General features: G+C 47.7%; 1 protein-coding gene across 1 annotated transcript in view; it reads right to left on the bottom strand.

The window, feature by feature from the left end:
* Positions 1–14793, bottom strand: part of LOC138657448 (oocyte zinc finger protein XlCOF22-like) — a 111645-nt gene extending 96852 nt beyond the window's left edge. The window contains exon 1 of the mRNA XM_069745242.1: positions 14637–14793. The gene's annotated coding sequence lies outside the window, so the exon portion shown is untranslated. The remainder of the gene's footprint in view (positions 1–14636) is intronic.
* Positions 14794–16518: the final 1725 nt, after the last annotated feature.

The raw sequence follows: 16518 nt of genomic DNA, 5'->3' as shown, positions 1-16518 counted from the left end.
TGTACTTGTTTTTATTATGTATACCCCTCCTCACATGTAAAGCGCCATGGAATAAATGGCGCTATAACAATAAATAATAATAAATAATAATATGAGGTAATGAGGTACACGCGATACTATGACGTGCCGGCGAGACAGTATGAGCGGTACTATGAGGTAATGAGGTACATGCGGTAATATGAGGTGCCGGCGAGGCAGTATGATCGGCAATATGAGGTACATGCGGTAATATGAGGCGCCGGCGAGGCAGTATGAGCGGTAATATGAGGTAATGAGGTACATGCGGTAATATTGTCAAGGTGAAAATATATTTTCTTTATACTCTTTTGTACTATATATATATTCTTATGCTGTGAAACAATAAGTTTTTCCCCTTATGCTTGCTAATGCAAATTTGACTGTATTTAAGATGGCTGCCAGTATTCACCTTTGCCCTACTTTCAGGCTAAAGAAATAAGTTTCACATTCCAGAAGCCAAGGATGATTTCTCTGTAAACCGAAACTTAACATTATGCCTTAGTTTTTGTTCTTGCCAAGAATCTACTTTAGTTTCTGAAGCTGAAGTATCGTCCCTGGAGAAATGGAAACTTAACAAGATGTGGACAAAGAAAGATTCATCATATGACGTCAGGCCAATCAGAAGGACTGAATACTAGATACATTGCTTAACCCCCGCCTAACCCCGCCCTCTGCACACCTTCCCCCAATGGACCATGTAATATTGTGTTTTAGGAAATAAAGTTGAGTTGTTGCTGTGACGTTACACACGAGCGTGCAATGAGTTTGAACCAGCATTGTGTCTGACTCATTCTTATCCGGTACCAACATGCTCCTAATCTGATTTGGAATGACTGGTGGATGAAGGGTATTGTCGTGACGACCCCGACAATTTGGCGCCCAACGTGGGGCGTGGCCGCGATCCGAGACCCCCTGGACCCATGCCTGGACGTCCGTGGACGACACCCGTAGTGGCTGACCTCGAGGACTGATCACCCTCCAAACACGGTAAGTGGAGATCGCATACTATGTATGTGTCACACTTGCTAGTGTTTCAGCCATTATTGGTTAGTCTGTGGTCTCCTTGGGTCTGGGGAGTGACCGGTCGAGTGGTGAGACAGAGCGCGATCCCGTGCCACTCTTCGAACCAGCAACTGAGAGACGTCGCACTCTGCGCGTCCTCGTGTACACCACGCCTCCTCCACCGGTCATTGTACTCCATTCAACCACCCTACCCGTGACTGTTGCCTAGTAGTGATAGAGTGAAAGATTGAAGAAGTTGTGGATTGGGGGCGGCTGAGAGAAAGGGATAGGAGACGCAGCCTCTGTGATATTGTACACGTTGGTAATTAAGACGTCCCGAGTGGGGGGACCACCAGAATCACATTGGTAATTAAGACGTCCCGAGTGGGGGGACCACCAGAATCACTTACTTGCACGCATTGGTAATTAAGACGTCCCGAGTGGGGGGACCACCAGAATCACATTGGTAATTAAGACGTCCCGAGTGGGGGGACCACCAGAATCACATTGGTAATTAAGACGTCCCGAGTGGGGGGACCACCAGAATCACTTACTTGCACGCATTGGTAATTAAGACGTCCCGAGTGGGGGGACCACCAGAATCACATTGGTAATTAAGACGTCCCGAGTGGGGGGACCACCAGAATCACATTGGTAATTAAGACGTCCCGAGTGGGGGGACCACCAGAATCACATTGGTAATTAAGACGTCCCGAGTGGGGGGACCACCAGAATCACATTGGTAATTAAGACGTCCCGAGTGGGGGGACCACCAGAATCACTTACTTGCACGCATTGGTAATTAAGACGTCCCGAGTGGGGGACCACCAGAATCTCAGTGGAGGGGTCTCACTAGGAGACCGCCTCCCAATGTTTAGAATATCGTGACAGGGCAGACTGTAATCACTGGTGTTCAGGTTAGGGAAAAATATTGAGCGCGAGGCTCTTTATTCATAACACGTGGAGCGCGAGGCTCCGTGTTAGGACACACGTGTTGCTGTCGCTGTCAGCGGCCTACTGCAGAAGGGCGTAGTATTCTGTGAGTCATGTTACGTCTCTTAAAGAAGAAGTCTGTGCCCCACGAGTTAGATGAGGATGCTGTGGAAGTCAAGACAATAGTAGAGTCACGGGAGGGCAAGAAGGCAGTCAAGAATGTCGAGAGGGTGTACGAGCATGTAGGATTGCCCTCGACAGGGAGATTGCAGCTGTCTACATGGCACCATCTCATAAAGAACGAGCAAAAAGGTTGATGGAGAGGAAAGATGAAAGGATGCAGAGCTAGTGTTTGGTTATAAAATACCTCAATTATTAGTTTTTCTGAGGTGTTCTGGCATAGGAATTGTGTGAAGGTTTTGTAGAAATTAAATGAGTCTGAGAATTGCTGTATTCCGTCACTGTGGTTTTCCAAAACACCCCATGGGAGGGGTGAACCCCTGCGCAAATTGTTTTTCTGACTTCTCTTTGTGCTGCCGGCCAGAAAAAGGGGGGCCAAAGTTTCCAGAAGAACTTAACCCAGTCTGTATCAGCAGCTGCAGCGATCCTCACTCGCTCTCTAGTCCCCCTCCCCTCGCAGCTTCAAGGACACAACTCGCAGCTCGCTTCCTTATCAGTGGCCCAAGAAGCAGAACACTTCAGCTCCAGCTCCCCCTCCCTTACACAAATCTAGTCTCATATTCCAATATTCATTTTAACCCTGTGTCTGGAAATCTCTCTCGCCATGTTAATTCTCAGACCAAGACAGGACAGATGGATTTGTAAATTTTGCGGTCAGACAAACCCAGACTGGAGAAATGCTTGTATAATCTGTGCTGCAACTCAACCTATCACATGTAGTGATATAAGAAGCTGACACAGGATAGTGGGTAGTGGGGACATTAACTTTGGGAGTAGGCTGACAGTAATCATTTTGGGAAGGAGCTGTAGACCAGCATGTCATGTCACCCCCAACCGGTCATCTAGTCACCCTCACCACTAGAGAACCAACCACACCAGGTAGTGTAAGACAGATACAGGAATATTATCCCTGGAAGCCCTCTGACTAGCTAGCTACGCTAAAATAATTGGCTGACCCTGAGAACAAACCTTTCCCATTATACAGACAAAGATAATATGATGGACGTATAAGTGCACCTAAGCAGACCTAGAGAGTTGGTGAGCCAAGATGATGGTCAGATGGTATTTATGTTATATAACCCCTATGTAGATGAGTATAATGAGATGTATATCTTACATGCCCTTTCCACGGTTATGATGGCCCTGATAGGCCCAGATCCACCCCCAATAATGCCTGTGACGTTAAAAAAAAAAAAAAAAATAGGGGGGATAGTGTGTTTAACCCTGTCAGTTAGAATATCCTATGTTATGCTGCTTCAGTATGTGGGTAATTTTTTTTTTGTTTTGTTGTGTGCACAGACAGAAGACAGAGCAGGAAGCCATTGTTGCCACTGTTAGTTTTCACAAGTATCCGGCAGATCTGAACTGTCGGGTTTCGGCCTTGAAACTTCGGTTCTGCCTTGGTCAAGTGATATTTTTGGGTCACTGTCTCCTTCAGGGTGGCAGACACCTCACAGAAGAAAAAAAATAGCCGTCAGCTCCCTTCCATTCCCAAAAGATGTGACTGAGCTCCAGCGTTTCCTTGGACTATGTACTTATTGTTGTCAGTGGATACCGGACGCATCCCGCATAATGCAGCCTCTCTACAAGGCCCTGAAAGACTGTTCAAGATATGGTGAGGATTTTGGCAGACTCCACACCGGAAACGCTGTTACTACGGAAGACACTGTAGTGCACGCAGCCGCACTCCCTCCCATCCTGTCAGCACAAGAAGCAGAACGTCAGGCTCTGTCTACTGCATGTACTTTGGCCAAGGACAGGCGGGCTAATATACACAGACTCACTGTAAGCATTTGGTATTGCTCATGATTTCGGAGCTCTATGGACCAATCGAGGATTTGTTACTACTGCCGGGACTCAGTGAAGAATGCTGAAGCTGTTAAAGCCCTCATGGACTCAATCAAATTACCTACTCAGGTGGCCATTATCAAAGTTAAGGAGCATGGTACTATGGAACAGTCCACAGACTGTTGGTAATGCCTTTGCGGATATGCAAGCAAAAGCTGCTGCTCTCCTGCCTGTTGAACAGACCATACCAGCTATGGTGACCACACGCTCTCAGCGTAAACAGTTACAAGAAACACTGACTCTACAGGAACCTGATGATCTACGACAGACTGAGGTTTTCTGCCGGACCCCGCAAGACCGCTTAATGACGATGCAGAGAATGTCTCCAAAGGAAGAAGTGAAGCAGTGGAAAGCTGATGGAGCACGTATGGACGTGGTCGCTGGAAAAAGGACTAACTTCTGTGTCTCCCTAAGCGGATGTACCCTGCTATTGCCACGTGGGCGCATGGGCCCACATATCGAGGTATCTGTCAGATCTGCAATCCCGGTCAACCTCAACGTGTAACCCCGAAGCATCTTGCTAAGCCCGACTATCCTTTCCAAAAGCTCCAGGTGGACGACAGGACCACCTCACGTTGCCTAAGTCTGGAAGGTATGAATATTGTCTGGTGGTTGTCGACATGTTCTCCAGTTGGCCAGTAGCATTCCCCGTTACCAACATGACTGCAAAGACCACAGCGAAGAAACTGGTGATGGAAGTTATATGCAGATATGGTGTTCCAGAAGTTGCTGAAAGTGACCAAGGCCCGGACTTTTCTTCTCATGTGTATCAGGAGGTTCTGACAATGCTTGGATCCACTGTAGCCCTCCATACTCTCCACAATCTAGTGGGAAAGTTAAGAGGCTGAACGGTACACTGAAGGAACAATTGACCAAAGTGATGCAGGAGACTACGGCTCCATGGCCAGGGCTCTTACATATTCGTACTACCCCTATTGCAAAACATGGCCTGTCCCCATAGGAGATATTGTTTGGTGCTAGGTTCTCAGTTGCAAATTTTCAGTCTCAGTAGTTGTCAGAAGAAACTGACCGTGCTGTTCAATATGTTATTCAGTTTAGTAAAAATGTTGCTAACACCCATGTTTTAGTTTCTTTTTCCCTTCCAGATTCAGCAGAAACCGATATTGGTCACAATTTGAAGCCTGGTGGTTTTATGGTCGTGAAAAGCTATGTCAGTAAAACTTGAAGGAAAGAGCACCTGGATCTACGCTTTACACTGCAAAGGAGACCGAACCAGCGCTTAGTCACAGTAGTGATCGAAGGAAAATGTTGTTGTTGTTTTTGGTCCTGAGGCCGGGGGCCATCCTCGACCCTACCTTTCCGGCCCCCATTGTAAATAAGAATTCCGGTGCCACTATTCTCTGGGTAAACCTAACGGCCCCGGTAAATATCTGGTGATTTGATTTCTGCGATGTAGTCAAGTGCCCCGAGACTCAGCGGGCGGTAGAGGGAATTATCCAGTATTGTATATGTGTTACCAGAGATAACAATTGTGCTGGAAAGATATTTTCATAATGTGTTTAATAGTGGATACTATGGGAATTTAGGCTATATACAGCTCCAGGATATTAGCTTCAGACCAACCAAGGCCCCCGTTACCAGTATAGCTAAAACAGGCCCAGGTGAACGCTTGCAAAATATAGTTAACGAAGTAATCCCCATTCCAGGTCTCAGTTGGCAAGAAGTCTTCTCCATAGAAACACAAACAGCCCCAAGGAAAAATTTATGGTTAGAATGGGTAAGATACAATGTAAGAGTTTAGAATATCTCTGTAGGATGTATTGCTTGTGCTGCAGCAAATACACATCTATACACACATGCATTGTTTTTTTTTTTTTTTTTTTTTCTTGATGACAACACCACTACCTGTGTTATGAATCTGTTGAAGGGTCTAAAGCCCACTGATTGCTCAGATTATGTCCCACTAATTCATGAAGAACCTAAACTAAAGGTCCCAGGAGGGATAACCGTATTTGCTGATAATTATACATGTTATAATTCCCACGACACTACAGGTACACCAGTAGGGGTCTTCGAGACAGGTTTCTGCAAAGGGAACAGTTCCCTGGATACTGACTTGCTAGCTAATCATACACAGTACATGTACGATATTTATTGGTTGTGTGGAGATGGTAAGCTCCGTCCTAGGTTGCCTAATACCTGGACAGGTCAATGCACCCTTGTTAAACTAGCTATGCAGTTCAAGATTTTACCTTGGGATCCAGAGATACCTGATGAATGTACCAGAAAGAGGAGAAGTCTCGATCAGCTCCATATGAGTTATGAAGAAAATCCATTGGTATATGTCGATGGCATTGGAGTGCCAAGGGGGGTGCCTGACCAATTTAAAGCCCAGAACCAGATCTGTGCTAGCTTTGTTTCTTTAATTCCACAAGTGCAGATTAATAAAAATGTTGATTGGATCAATTATATATATTACAGTGAACAAAGGTTTGTTAATTTTATCTGTGATGCTTTCCAGGGTATAGTTGAGGAATTGGGCCCTAACACTAGAATGACCCTCCAAAACCGACTAGCCCTTGATATGATCTTAGCTGAGAAAGGAGGAGTCTGTGGGATGGTGGGAGAGGAATGTTGTACCTATATCCCTCAGAACTCTGGGGTAAATGGAAAGACCATGATAGCCCTTAAAAAGATCAATGGGTTAGCAGCAGAATTAAAAACTAATGCTGGAGTAGACACATCTTTCTTTTCCGGTTGGTTGGGTGGGCTCAAAGGATTCCTTCAACGAACTTGTCTAGCACTGATTGCTCTCCTTGTAGTTGGATCGATAATCCTCTGTTGTGTTATTCCCCTGTATAAAAAGGTTATCACTAAGGCAACTCCGACTGGCACCTTCCTCAACCAAGAGGTAGACCCACTAGAGTGCGATGGCACTGATCCAGGGGAAATCTCTAAGTACGTCCCCCTCAAGAAGATAGACAAAACCCCTTATTCTCAGATGATGTAAAGAGATTTAGTTTAGGGACAGTGGGAGAACTCCATGTGAAGCTAGTGAAGGGTTCAGCTGCCTGGTGGCCTCTCACAAGGGGAGAGCTTCTGAGGTGTCTGGATGAAGAAATCCACCTCCCCTTTCCCCATCACATGGACAGTCTCGAAGGATCTTTCTTTTTAGGGAAAAACTTAGTGTTTAGGGGGGATTGTCAAGGTGAAAATATATTTTCTTTATACTCTTTTGTACTATATATATATTCTTATGCTGTGAAACAATAAGTTTTTCCCCTTATGCTTGCTAACGCAAATTTGACTGTATTTAAAGGGAACCTGTCACCTGAATTTGGCGGGACTGGTTTTGGGTCATATGGGCGGAGTTTTCAGGTGTTTGATTCACCCTTTCCTTACCCGCTAGCTGCATGCTGGCTGCAATATTGGATTGAAGTTCATTCTCTGTCCTCCATAGTACACGCCTGCACAAGGTAAGATTGCTTTGCGCAGGCGTGTACTATGGAGGACAGAGAATGAACTTCAATCCAATATTGCAGCCAGCATGCAGCCAGCGGGTAAGGAAAGGGTGAATCAAACACCTGAAAACTCCGCCCATATGACCCAAAACCAGTCCCGACAAATTCAGGTGACAGAGTCCCTTTAAGATGGCTGCCAGTATTCACCTTTGCCCTACTTTCAGGCTAAAGAAATAAGTTTCACATTCCAGAAGCCAAGGATGATTTCTCTGTAAACCGAAACTTAACATTATGCCTTAGTTTTTGTTCTTGCCAAGAATCTACTTTCGTTTCTGAAGCTGAAGTATCGTCCCTGGAGAAATGGAAACTTAACAAGATGTGGACAAAGAAAGATTCATCATATGACGTCAGGCCAATCAGAAGGACTGAATACTAGATACATTGCTTAACCCCCGCCTAACCCCGCCCTCTGCACACCTTCCCCCAATGGACCATGTAATATTGTGTTTTAGGAAATAAAGTTGAGTTGTTGCTGTGACGTTACACACGAGCGTGCAATGAGTTTGAACCAGCATTGTGTCTGACTCATTCTTATCCGGTACCAACATGCTCCTAATCTGATTTGGAATGACTGGTGGATGAAGGGTATTGTCGTGACGACCCCGACAATATGAGGTGCCGGCGAGGCAGTATGATCGGTAATATGAGGTAATGAGGTACACACGGTAATATGAGGTGCCGGCGAGGCAGTATGAGCGGTAATATGAGGTAATGAGGTACATGCGGTAATATGAGGTGCCGGCGAGGCAGTATGATCGGTAATATGAGGTACACGCGGTAATATGAGATGTCGGCGAGGCAGTATGAGCGGTAATATGAGGTAATGAGGTACACGGGGTAATATGAGGTGCCAGCGAGGCAGTATGATCGGTAATATGAGGTAATGAGGTACACGCGGTAATATGAGGTGCCGGCGAGGCAGTATGATCGGTAATATGAGGTAATGAGGTACATGCGGTAATATGAGGTGCAGGCGAGGCAGTATAAGCGGTAATATGAGGTAATGAGGTACACGCGGTAATGAGGTGCTGGCGAGGCAGTATGATCGGTAATATGAGGTAATGAGGTACATGCGGTAATATGAGGTGCCGGCGAGGCAGTATGAGCGGTAATATGGTACATGCGGTAATATGAGGTGCCGGCGAGGCAGTTTGAGCGGTAATATAAGGTAATGAGGTACATGCGGTAATATGAGGTGCTGGCGAGGCAGTATGATCAGTAATATGAGGTAATGAGGTATATGCGGTAATATGAGGTGCCGGCGAGGCAGTATGAGCGGTAATATGAGGTGATGAGGTACAGGCGAGGCAGTATGATCGGTAATATGAGGTACACGCGGTAATATGAGGTGCCGGCGAGGCAGTACGATCGGTGATATGAGGTGCCGGCGAGGCAGTACGATCGGTAATATGAGGTGCCGGCGAGGCAGTATGATCGGTAATATGAAGTAATGAGGTACACACGGTAATATGAGGTGCCGGCGAGGCAGTATGATCGGTAATATGAGGTACACGCGGTAATGTGAGGTGCAGGCGAGGCAGTATGATCGGTAATATGAGGTAATGAGGTACATGCGGTAATATGAGGTGCAGGCGAGGCAGTATGATCGGTAATATGAGGTACATGCGGTAATATGAGGTGCCGGCGAGGCAGTATGATCGGTAATATGAGGTGATGAGGTACACGCGGTAATGAGGTGCCGGCAAGGCAGTATGAGCGGTAATATGAGGTGATGAGGTACACGCGGTAATATGAGGTGCAGGCGAGGCAGTATGATCGGTAATATGAGGTAATGAGGTACATGCGGTAATATGAGGTGCCGGCGAGGCAGTATGAGTGGTAATATGGTACATGCGGTAATATGAGGTGCCGGCGAGGTAGTATGAGCGGTAATATGAGGTAATGAGGTACATGCGGTAATGAGGTGCTGGCGAGGCAGTATGATCGGTAATATGAGGTAATGAGGTACATGCGGTAATATGAGGTGCCGGCTAGACAGTATGATCGGTAATATGAGGTGCCGGCGAGGCAGTATGATCGGTAATGAGGTACACGCGGTAATATGAGGTGCCGGCTAGGCAGTATGATCGGTAATATGAGGTAATGAGGTACACGCGGTAATGTGAGGTGCAGGCGAGGCAGTATGATCGGTAAGATGAGGTAATGAGATACATGCGGTAATATGAAGTGCCGGCGAGGCAGTATGATCGGTAATATGAGGTGCCGGCGAGGCAGTATGATCGGTAATATGAGGTACATGCGGTAATATGAGGTGCCGGCGAGGCAGTATGATCGGTAATATGAGGTACACGCGGTAATATGAGGTGCCGGCGAGGCAGTATGATCGGTAATATGAGGTACATGCGGTAATATGAGGTGCCGGCGAGGCAGTATGATCGGTAATATGAGGTAATGAGGTACACGCGGTAATATGAGGTGTCGGCGAGGCAGTATGATCGGTAATATGAGGTGATGAGGTACATGCGGTAATATGAGGTGCAGGCGAGGCAGTATGAGCGGTAATATGAGGTAATGAGGTACACGCTGTAATATGAGGTGCTGGCGAGGCAGTATGAGCGGTAATATGGTACATGCGGTAATATGAGGAGCCGGCGAGGCAGTATGAGCGGTAATATGGTACATGCGGCAATATGAAGTGACGGCGAGGCAGTATGAGCGGTAATATGAGGTAATGAGGTACACGCGGTAATATGAGGTGCTGGCGAGGCAGTATGATCGGTAATATGAGGTAATGAGGTACATGCGGTAATATGAAGTGCCGGCGAGGTAGTATGAGCGGTAATATGGTACATGCGGTAATATGAGGTGCCGGCGAGGCAGTATGAGCGGTAATATGAGGTACATGCGGTAATATGAGGTGAAGGCGAGGCAGTATGAGCGGTAATATGGTACATGTGGCAATATGAAGTGACGGCGAGGCAGTATGAGCGGTAATGAGGTAATGAGGTACACGCGGTAATACGAGGTGCTGGCGAGGCAGTATGAGCGGTAATATGAGGTGATGAGGTACACGCGGTAATATAAGGTGCCGGCGAGGCAGTATGATCGGTAATATGAGGTAATGAGGTACATGCGGTAATATGAGGTGCAGGCGAGGCAGTATGAGCGGTAATATGAGGCGATGAGGTACAGGCGAGGCAGTATGAGCGGTAATATGAGGTAATGAGGTACACGCGGTAATATAAGGTGCTGGCGAGGCAGTATGATCGGTAATATGAGGTACATGCGGTAATGAGGTGCCGGCGAGGCAGTATGAGCGGTAATATGAGGTAATGAGGTACATGCGGTAATATGAGGTGCAGGCGAGGCAGTATGAGCGGTTACATGAGGTAATGAGGTACACGCGGTAATATGAGGTGCAGGCGAGGCAGTATGATCGGCAGTATGATCGGTAACATGAGGTAATGAGGTACATGCGGTAATATGAGGTGCCGGCGAGGCAGTATGAGCGGTAATATGAGGTACATGCGGTAATATGAGGTGGTAATATGAGCGGTAATATGAGGTAATGAGGTACACGCGGTAATATGAGGTGCCGGCGAGGCAGTATGATCGGTAATATGATGTAATGAGGTACACGCGGTAATATGAGGTGCCGGCGAGGCAGTATGAGCGGTAATATGAGGTGCCAGCGAGGCAGTATGAGCGGTAATATGAGGCAATGAGGTACACGCAGTAATATGAGGTGTCGGCGAGGCAGTATGAGCGGTAATATGAGGTACACGCGGTAATATGAGGTGCCGGCGAGGCAGTATGAGCGGTAATATGAGGTAATGAGGTACATGCGGTAATATGAGGTGTCGGCGAGGCAGTATGAGCGGTAATATGAGGCAATGAGGTACACGCGGTAATATGAGGTGTCGGCGAGGCAGTATGAGCGGTAATATGAGGTAATGAGGTACACGCGGTAATATGAGGTGTCGGCGAGGCAGTATGATCGGTAATATGAGGTAATGCGGTACATGCGGTAATATGAGGTGCCGGCGAGGCAGTATGAGCGGTAATATGAGGTAATGAGGTACACGCGGTAATATGATGTGCTGGCGAGGCAGTATGAGCGGTAATATGAGGTGCTGGCGAGGCAGTATCAGCGGTAATATTACTGAACCGCCGCGCAACCTGCCCTACCCTCTCCTAGTGTTTCATCACCCATCCCCTGCAGACTGTGAGCCCTCGCGGACAGGGTCCTCCCTCCTTATGTACCCGTGTGCCTGTTATCTGCTCATGTTTAATGTATTTGTCTGTATTTGCCTCGTATTCACATGTAAAGCGCCATGGAATAATTGGCGCTATAAAAATGTTTAATAATAATGAGGTAATGAGGTACATGCGGTAATATGAGGTGTCGGCGAGGCAGTATGAGCGGTAATATGAGGTAATGAGGTACATGCGGTAATATGAGGTGCCGGCGAGGCAGTATGATCGGTAATATGAGGTAATGAGGTACATGCGGTAATATGAGGTTGCGGCGAGGCAGTATGAGCGGTAATATGAGGTAATTTATTATTATTTATTATTATACATTTTTATAGCGCCATTTATTCCATGGCGCTTTACATGTGAATACGAGGCAAATATAGAGAAATACATTAAACATGAGCAGATAACAGGCACACGGGTACATAAGGAGGGAGGATCCTGCCCACGAGGGCTCACACTCTGCAGGGGATGGGTGATGAAACACTAGGAGAGGGTAGGGCAGGTTGCGCGGCGGTTCAGTAACTTCAGGATCACTGCAGGTTGTAGGCTTGTCGGAAGAGGTGAGTCTTCAGGTTCTTTTTGAAGGTTTCTATGGTAGGCGAGAGTCTGATGTGTTGGGGTAGAGAGTTCCAGAGTATGGGGGGAAGCACGGGAGAAGTCTTGGATGCGGTTGTGGGAAGAGGAGATAAGAGAGGAGTAGAGAAGGAGGTCTTGTGAGGATCGGAGGTTGCGTGTAGGTAGGTACCGGGAGACGAGGTCACAGATGTATGGAGGAGACAGGTTGTGGATGGCTTTGTATGTCATTGTGAGGCTATGTGCACACGTTCAGGAATTCAAGCAGAAATTTCCGGAGAAAATCCGGACATTTCTGCCAGAATTCCGCAACAATTCTGCATGCAGAATTACCGCGGTTTTACCGCGGAATTTGCGCGGATTTTCCCAAAAATTTCTCACTGCTTAGCCAGTGGGAAATCCGCGCAAATTCCGCAAAATTAATGGACATGCTCATTATTTTTCCGCAAAGCGTTTTTTGCGCGGAAAATAGCGCAGCATGTGCATTAAAATTGCGGAATTCATGTAAAATGATAGGATGCATAAAATATGCGGATTATTTGCGGATTTATAGCGTTTTTATAGCGCAAAAACGCTTAAAATCCGCAAATAATCCGGAACGTGTGCACATAGCCTGAGGGTTTTGAACTGGAGTCTCTGGGTGATAGGAAGCCAGTGAAGGGCCTGACATAGGGGAGAGGCCGGGGAATAGCGGGGAGACAGGTAGATTAGTCGGGCAGCAGACTGTAGGATGGATTGGAGCGGTGCCAGAGGGGAGTCCAGAGAGTAGGAGGTTGCAGTAGTCGAGGCGGGAGATGATAAGGGCATGCACTAGTGTTTTTGCGGTGTCGCGGTCAAGGAAAGCATGGATCCGGGAAATATTTTTGAGTTTGAGACGGCAGGAGGAAGCAAGGGCTTGGATATGTGGCTTGAAAGAGAGGGCAGAGTCGAGGATCACACCGAGGCACCGGGCGTGTGGGACTGGGGAAAGTGAGCAGCCATTGACATTGATGGATAGGTCGGGTGGAGGGGTAGAGTGAGATGGGGGGAAGATGATGAATTCTGTTTTGTCCATATTCAGTTGTAGAAAGCGAGCAGAAAATGAGGTAATGAGGTACATGCGGTAATATGAGGTGCCGGCGAGGCAGTATGATCGGTAATATGAGGTAATGAGGTACATGCGGTAATATGAGGTGCCGGCGAGGCAGTATGATCGGTAATATGAGGTAATGAGGTACATGCGGTAATATGAGGTGCCGGCGAGGCAGTATGATCGGTAATATGAGGTAATGAGGTACATGCGGTAATATGAGGTGTCGGCGAGGCAGTATGAGCGGTAATATGAGGTAATGAGGTACATGCGGTAATATGAGGTGCCGGCGAGGTAGTATGAGCGGTAATATGAGGTAATGAGGTACATGCAGTAATATGAGGTGCCGGCGAGGCAGTATGAGCGGTAATATGAGGTGCCGGCGAGGCAGTATGAGCGGTAATATGAGGTACATGCGGTAATATGAGGTGCTGGCGAGGCAGTATGAGCGGTAATATGAGGTGACGGCGAGGCAGTATGATCGGTAATATGAGGTATTGAGGTACATGCGGTAATATGAGGTGCCGGCGAGGCAGTATGAGCGGTAATATGAGGTACATGTGGTAATATGAGGTGCCGGCGAGGCAGTATGAGCGGAAATATGAGGTGATGAGGTACATGCGGTAATATGAGGTGCCGGCGAGGCAGTATGAGCGGTAATATGAGGTATGAGGTACACGCGGTAATATGAGGTGCCGGCGAGGCAGTATGAGCGGTAATATGAGGTGATGAGGTACATGCGGTAATATGAGGTGCCGGCGAGGCAGTATGAGCGGTAATATGAGGTGATGAGGTACATGCGGTAATATGAGGTGCTGGCGAGGCAGTATGAGCGGTAATATGAGGTAATGAGGTACACGTGGTAATATGAGGTGCCGGCGAGGCAGTATGAGCGGTAATATGAGGTAATGAGGTACATGCGGTAATATGAAGTGCCGGCGAGGCAGTATGAGCGGTAATATGAGGTACATGCGGTAATATGAGGTGCTGGCGAGGCAGTATGAGCGGTAATATGAGGTGCCGGCGAGGCAGTATGATCGGTAATATGAGGTATTGAGGTACATGCGGTAATATGAGGTGCCGGCGAGGCAGTATGAGCGGTAATATGGTACATGCGGTAATATGAGGTGCCGGCGAGGCAGTATGAGCGGTAATATGAGGTAATGAGGTACATGCGGTAATATGAGGTGCCGGCGAGGCAGTATGAGCGGTAATATGAGGTACACGCGCGTTATAAACACAGATCTCTCGCTGCGGCTCTTGGGCGCTGGTCACACACGAGCCGCTCTCGCACACGCGGCCGCACTCACTCTAGAAGGCCTGCAGGAGACGTTCGTGCTCCATCTTGGGTCTCTTTACCGGGGGCATGGCCGCTGCTCCGCCACCAGAAGACGAGGGGACGCAGAGTCCGGCCGCCCGGAGCGATGACGCCTCAGCAGAGTCCGGAGTCCCGGAACTCACGCTGCAGCCCCGCCCACTACCTGCATTGGTCGCCCGACTCGCAGTCCTCATTGGTTCCGTGAAACGTCACTCATCGCTCTAGTTACGTCTTGGAATAGAAACCGCGGGAATATGTCGCTCTGCAACATGGAAAAGAGGGGCGGGGCTTAGCACAACGTCACCGCTCACTGGGCGTCATTCGTTTACTACAGCCCGCCCCCTTCTCAGCATTAGAGGCTATAGTATCCCGGAGCTGCTGTGTGAGGAGAGGACGGGCACTGCGCAGGCGCACAAGACACTGAGCGCGGCACAGAGGGGTGAGGGTAGAGGCTAAATCCAAAGTGGCCAGAAGGACCTCTGCAGACGTCATGACGAGGCATTCCCTGAGGCTCCTGATTACGTGACCCCTGACTCCTCCCCCTGTGACCTCATCACAGGTCCTGTGCGCACAGAGCGGCCATACAGGTCCTTCTCAAAAAATTAGCATATAGTGTTAAATTTCATTATTTACCATAATGTAATGATTACAATTAAACTTTCATATATTATAGATTCATTATCCACCAACTGAAATTTGTCAGGTCTTTTATTGTTTTAATACTGATGATTTTGGCATACAACTCCTGATAACCCAAAAAACCTGTCTCAATAAATTAGCATATTTCACCCATCCAATCAAATAAAAGTGTTTTTTAATAACAAACAAAAAAACCATCAAATAATAATGTTCAGTTATGCCCTCAATACTTGGTCGGGAATCCTTTGGCAGAAATGACTGCTTCAATGCGGCGTGGCATGGAGGCAATCAGCCTGTGACACTGCTGAGATGTTATGGAGGCCCAGGATGCTTCAATAGCGGCCTTAAGCTCATCCAGAGTGTTGGGTCTTGCGTCTCTCAACTTTCTCTTCACAATATCCCACAGATTCTCTATGGGGTTCAGGTCAGGAGAGTTGGCAGGCCAATTGAGCACAGTAATACCATGGTCAGTAAACCATTTACCAGTGGTTTTAGCACTGTGAGCAGGTGCCAGGTCGTGCTGAAAAATGAAATCTTCATCTCCATAAAGCATTTCAGCCGATGGAAGCATGAAGTGCTCCAAAATCTCCTGATAGCTAGCTGCATTGACCCTGCCCTTGATGAAACACAGTGGACCAACACCAGCAGCTGACATGGCACCCCACACCATCACTGACTGTGGGTACTTGACACTGGACTTCAGGCATTTTGGCATTTCCTTCTCCCCAGTCTTCCTCCAGACTCTGGCACCTTGATTTCCGAATGACATGCAAAATTTGCTTTCATCAGAAAAAAGTACTTGGGACCACTTAGCAACAGTCCAGTGCTGCTTCTCTGTAGCCCAGGTCAGGCGCCTCTGCCGCTGTTTATGGTTCAAAAGTGGCTTTACCTGGGGAATGCGGCACCTGTAGCCCATTTCCTGCACACGCCTGTGCACGGTGGCTCTGGATGTTTCCACACCAGACTCAGTCCACTGCTTCCTCAGGTTCCCCAAGGTCTGGAATCGGTCCTTCTCCACAATCTTCCTCAGGGTCCGGTCTCCTCTTCTCGTTGTACAGCGTTTTCTGCCACATTGTTTCCTTCCAACAGACTTACCATTGAGGTGCCTTGATACAGCACTCTGGGAACAGCCTATTTGTTGAGAAATTTCTTTCTGGGTCTTACCCTCTTGCTTGAGGGTGTCAATGATGGCCTTCTTGACATCTGTCAGGTCGCTAGTCTTACCCATGATGGGG

Source organism: Ranitomeya imitator, chromosome 1, assembly GCF_032444005.1.
Source record: "Ranitomeya imitator isolate aRanImi1 chromosome 1, aRanImi1.pri, whole genome shotgun sequence".
Taxonomy (NCBI): Eukaryota; Metazoa; Chordata; class Amphibia; order Anura; family Dendrobatidae; genus Ranitomeya; species Ranitomeya imitator.
This window is presented reverse-complemented; position numbering and strand designations above follow the sequence as displayed.